This window comes from Mastigoproctus giganteus, chromosome 2 (genome assembly GCF_048544385.1).
Source record: "Mastigoproctus giganteus isolate SK-2022 chromosome 2, ASM4854438v1, whole genome shotgun sequence".
Classification (NCBI taxonomy): Eukaryota; Metazoa; Arthropoda; class Arachnida; order Uropygi; family Thelyphonidae; genus Mastigoproctus; species Mastigoproctus giganteus.
Window position 1 is genome coordinate 123,092,230 of NC_143576.1, and position 6,000 is coordinate 123,098,229.

Genomic DNA, 6,000 nt, shown 5'->3' on the forward strand with positions numbered 1-6,000 from the left:
CTCTCGAGCATCGTTGCAAGAATCGACGCCTTCAGCTGATAAGTACACCGCTGCGGAGGTTGAGGGCTAGGGAGATTTGGAAGGGGTCGGCCGCTCAACCTTAAGAAAGAACATATAATTCGATAACTGGACGGTGGCTTTTTTCTTTTCATCGTAGATTTCTTTCTAGCAAGCAAGCATATCATTCACCCCGTCTTAACTTTTAAGAATCGTTCGCTGTCATGATTCATCTTCTCAAACTTCGCCATTGCCGATGCAATTTCACGAAATTCCATTGCCATCCCTCTGGCGATGAAGCGTCTCGGCTGCTCATTTGGTTCATCTCGAGCTTCGGCAGCATTTTCTTCTTTCACATTCGCTGCCTGCAAGTCAGTAAGTTCTTCGTTAGATAATTCCTTCTCTTCTTCCTCTAACTCCTTTGGCAAAACTTCCAACTGAAGTAGCTGTGCAACCTTTACAATCTTATCTGTAACCTCTTCATATGATTCGTCTTTTTTAAATCCTTCGAAACCTTTTACGTGCCGTGGATATATTTTCTACCATGCGCCATTTAAACAACTTTTAGTAATTTCCGCCCAGGCCTTATTAATGTTTAAGATGGCGTGTAAATGTAAGACTTCCAAAAGTCTCTTAACGTAAAATTTTTCTCATCGTCTACTGCAGACAATGCCTGAGAAAATGTACGTAAATACAGTCGATTCCAGTTATTTGGGACACATCGGGACTAGTGCATTTTGGCCCGATTAAACGGCTGCCCCAGTTATCCGAAGTTTCACGTAAATAGTTAAAATACAATGTATCCCCCCCTTTTACAATTAGTTCACTGTACAATCAAATCACTTTACGACGAACTCACCATAGTAAAGTACCGTTCACTATACGATGTGTAGTAAGCGCCGGTCATTGTGATCACGTTCGTGAATTGAATTTTAATTCAATTAAACAGCGATTCTAATTAGCGAAAATAGGATATAAGCACAAATTTACTCTTTATTACCTTACCAAATTAAAAAATTAAATGATACGTGAAATTCGGAAGAATATACGTGAAAATCGGAAGAATATACGTGAAAATCGGAATAATTAATACGCATTGTAATATGTACATACTGACTAAACTAGTTGACATTTCTGTTCACTGACATTTGTGGGTGGGGGTTAAAATTTAAAACAGTAAAAAGATAAGCAATCAATAACAAAAAACACGGTACACACAAATTGCAAGTAACACAATATGCTCCGCAAGTGAGAACGCAGTAACGAGTTACAAAACTTTAAAAATAGGAATGAAGAGAAGATTCTGAAAATTATTATTTTATATGATTTAAGATTCCATGGAAGTGTAAACACATTTCACCATAATAACCCACAGAATTCCAGCTGTCGGTATTATCGCAAATTCAATAAGATCGAGTTTACTATCCGTTTATGATAGATTGCACTAACAGAAAAGTCCAATAAACAGGTGACTGCTAATTGTTTTATTGTTTTATGGTTGTGACCTCCAGAAATCCGACCGAACTACGTGGTACGGTCGGAGGCAATCGCAGGGTAATCTCCAGTACTGGAGTCTCCTGCCCCGATTATTAAACGGCATTTTGTACCAATTAAGCGAAGTAAACCCTGGCTATTTTCTCGATTGGTTTCTGTTTTTTAAGATTTGCCCCAAATAAACGGCTGCCCCGATTAACCGGTGGCCCAAATAACCGGAATGCACTGTAGTATGCTTTTTAAATCGAAATAACACCCTGATCCATAGGTTGGATGGGTGAAGTCGTGTTTTGCGGTAGAAATATGACGCTTACATTCGAATTGAAATCATCTAGATGCGCAGGATGTCCTGGAGCATTATCTAATAGAAGCAAAATCTTGAAAGGAACGTTGTTGATTTTTACAATATTTTTCAACTCGGAAATGAAGCAGCATTTAAACCAATCCTCAAAGAGAGATATTGTTATCCATGATCTCAGGTTCGATCGGAAATGCACGGGTAGGGTGGCTTTATTGATGCCCTTAAATGCACGAGGATTTCCAGAATGGTACATAAGCAGTGGTTTTAATCTGTAATCTCCCGCTGCATTAGCCCCAAGCAAGAGCGTGATCTTATCTTTTGACGATAAAATACACTGCCTTGAAACCTGGCAGTGTATTTTCCTCTTTGGCAATGTATGTTCGATCCGGCATTTTTTTTTTTTTTTTTTTTCAATACAGAGCAATCAAGTCAACGTTAAAAATTTTCTGCGTTGAATAGCCGCCTTCATCAATAATTTTTTCTAACACATCACAAAATTTCTCTGCAGCTGCAGAATCGGCACTGGCGACTTCACTGCATAGTTTAACGTTGTGGAAACCAGCGAGATGCTTGAACCTATTAAACCACCCGTTGCTTGCCACGAACTTGGGTTGGGGTTCGCCGTACTTATCCTTAATATCTTTATCAATACTTGTTGCTTTTGCTTGAATGGTCATTAGACTCAGGGGCACTCGTTTCTGAATCTGATTTTCAATTCATATTATTAACAGCTGTTCCATCTTCGATATAGCACCTGAATGCTGTTTTGTGATCACTGTTGATCTTAAGTGCGTTGATCCTTTGACATGTTCCTTTATACGAGCACTGTCCTTTGTCCTGCTTCGTACTTAATCATTTTCATCTTCATTTCTAAATCAATTTTGTTTCGTTTCCTGGCACTACCACCACGTACACTTTTCGTTGGTCGCTTTCCCTTCATCATTGTAATGAAGAGAAGTTTCTGAAAATTTGTTTTTTATATGATTGAAGATTTCAGTGAAGGGGAACTCATTTCACCATAATAACGTAACAACCCACACAACTGCAGTTATCGGTATTATCGCAAATGCAATAAGATCGAGTTTACTATCCGTTTATAATTAGATGCACTAACAGAAAAGCCCAGTAAACCTTAAAGTGCAAATTGTTTTATGGTCGTGACTTCCAGAAATGTTCTTTAGAAAAATATCACAAAGGCGTTCAAAAATTGATTCTTATAACGGAACATATGATAAAGATGAAAGGGTAATGCAATTTCCATTATAAATATGACCATTTAGAAGATAAATAGCATAGTAATATAGCGAAATTTTCAATTTCCAAGGACTTGGAAAGAATTGCAAAAAAAAAAAAAAAAAAAAACCAACGTGTTATTGGGTTCACATTACGATATTTTCACGATATTTCCATATATCCCTACGGGATGCAAAATACGTTTCCACGATTTTTTTTAAAGTTTGCACCTGCCGGCAAAAACTTACGTAAAATCCAGTATTACGTAAGTCGGGGAGTTCCTGTACATTCCTTATACACTACCCTCACATACTGTGTGTGTGTGTGGTTGAGTGGACGGAAAGTAAAAATGCTTACCTTCCCTATTATATGGTACAGTATTTATATTATTTTTATAACAATAAACTCACCTTAAAAACACAATATAAACTACAACCGATACAGTCCTTTATATATTCGTAATGTAATAATTTTTTTCATATAAATAAAAATCAACACAACTTTTCACTATGCACAATGTATTTGTAAAGGAAAGATGTGGGAACATGTCATGCAATAGCGAATCTTATGGCACGAGCACTTCCTATATCCATTCTTCCACTAATACTCATGTCGCATCTAGTATGTCGGCTGTGTTCGCGGGAAGTTAAAGCACCTGTGCAACTTCATAGAAATCAGTGCACGGCCACGCACACGCGCCGCTTAGACGGAACTGTGCTCATAATTATGGCTAAGGGTTTGCTTACTTCCTTTATTATAACTGGATAGATCCCATCCACCCCTGGTGCCTTTCTTATGTTTAACTTCAAAAATTTCTCCTCCACTTTGCTCTCAGTTATTACAAAATCATTTAACTCCCTGTTAGAGTTTGATAAACATCTGCCCCTCTCCTTGAATAACTCGTCATGTGTGAATGTAGATGCAAAATACTCATTTAGTTCGGCAGCTATCTGAGAATGATCTACAGTCAAACCATTGATGTTAAGTGGACCAATCTGATTTATCCCCTTCCTTTTAGAGTTTATATAAGTAAAGAAGTCTTTGCTGTTACTGCAGACTAGCTTGTATTTACCATAGGCTTCTGTGTCGCCTGACAATTTATGTGCATCCCACACATCTTTCTTCTCCACAAGTCTCATTAGTTCATCTGACATCCATTTGGGCCTGAACCTAGGGCAGTATTTCTTAGTTGGAACAAAAAGCCTAGTAGCTTACAAAATTACTTCCTTGAATGCTTCCCATTTAGAATTTGCTGTTGGTAACATCAGTTGGTCCCACTGTATAGAACCTAAAAAATCTTTGAGACCACTGTAGTCACTTTTACGAACACAGAAACTGTCCCTTTACCCTTGATGGTAGTTACATTTTGAAGTAAATCCCACATTAGTACACTGTGATCACTGTCACCTAGTGGTTCCTTTACCTGCAAATTCTTTATTATTACATAAATAATCAATGCTGATAATCAGATCAAGAGCATTACTCCCTCTTATTGCCTCTCTAACATGCTGCTGTAGAAAGCAATCATCCAATAAATCCACAAAAGCCTTGCTAGTGTGCGAGTGACCAATCCACAAGTTCCAGTCTATATCTGGGAAGTTGAAATCCCCCATTATAAGACACTGATTTACTGGCCCACTCTATTTCTCTGTATAATTTTTCATTGTACTCATCAGAGTCATTAGGCCTATAACAAACTCCTATGCTCATTTTTGCTTTCCCAGTGCCTGTGTCACACCAAACTGACTCAACATTGCACTGCCCATCTATGTCAACTGGATGCATTTCCTTAGATATTATGTGTTTCTTAACTAACAGCATAACCCCTCATCCCTTCCTATCCTCTCTATCCTTTCTGTACACATTGTATTCCCCAGTTCTGCATCCCTTATATCTGAGTGGCACGAATATCAACTTGTAATATATTATCATTTCTTTGATCATCCTCAGGAAATAACTTATCAACTATAGCTTCCACAGTAGAGATCCAGTTTATTGTCTCATCATTTCCACTAATTACTGTTTTAAAAATATCTCCTGCCATTATTTTATTTTTACAGATTTTGTAAAGAAGACCCCCACGGGTCTTTGTTACCTGTGGTTAATACCAAATTTTTCCAAGCCTTTAATTTACTATACATAATCAATTTATAATATTGTTTCCTTTTAACTCTATATGTTTCCTTCAATAGCTGTACTTCACTCTCTTCCCTACCTCAGTTACGCTGGTAATTTTTCCTGTCTCTAAAAACTTCTCGCCTATGATTGGACAATTCAGCAGACCACCATGGCACAACAATATTCTGTTTTAACTTCTTCCTCCTGGTTGCACATACCATAGCACGATAAATTGAATTCTGAATATATATCTAATTTCCTGAGCATTGAATACGTTAAATTCCGTTACCTCTCATGTAAAATAGTCCTGCCATAATGATTCTTTAAATCTATCCCAGTCGATCTTTCTATATGAAAATCTTCTTAAGTTCACTACACATCTGTATTGGTTCTCTGTATAACTGAAATTAACAAGGAAATGGATTGCACGATGATCACTATTAGCGTAATTGTCCTTAACATCCCAGTCCAAGATTTTACTTTGAATTCCCACAGAATAAACAGTCAAATCAATGTTAGATTCCCCATTTAAATTAGAAAAAGTACAGGGCCTTCCTGGTTGATTATGTACAATCAAGTTATGTGAAATTATAAATTCTTCTAACAATCTTCCAAGAACATCACGCTGATTACTACGCCAGAGAATAGATTTTGCATTAGAATCCAAAGTGACGATTAGGTTTGTATTGCCTAATACCATAAAAACCCTTTCCAGATAATCAATAGAACAGGTAATATCCTGAGATGGAGGACAATACAATGAAATTATGCAAAAAGATATATGCTCTACAGCTATTAAAACGCATGTTGCATTTTGAGTACATAAACCTGATATAACAGTTAAATTGATATCATTA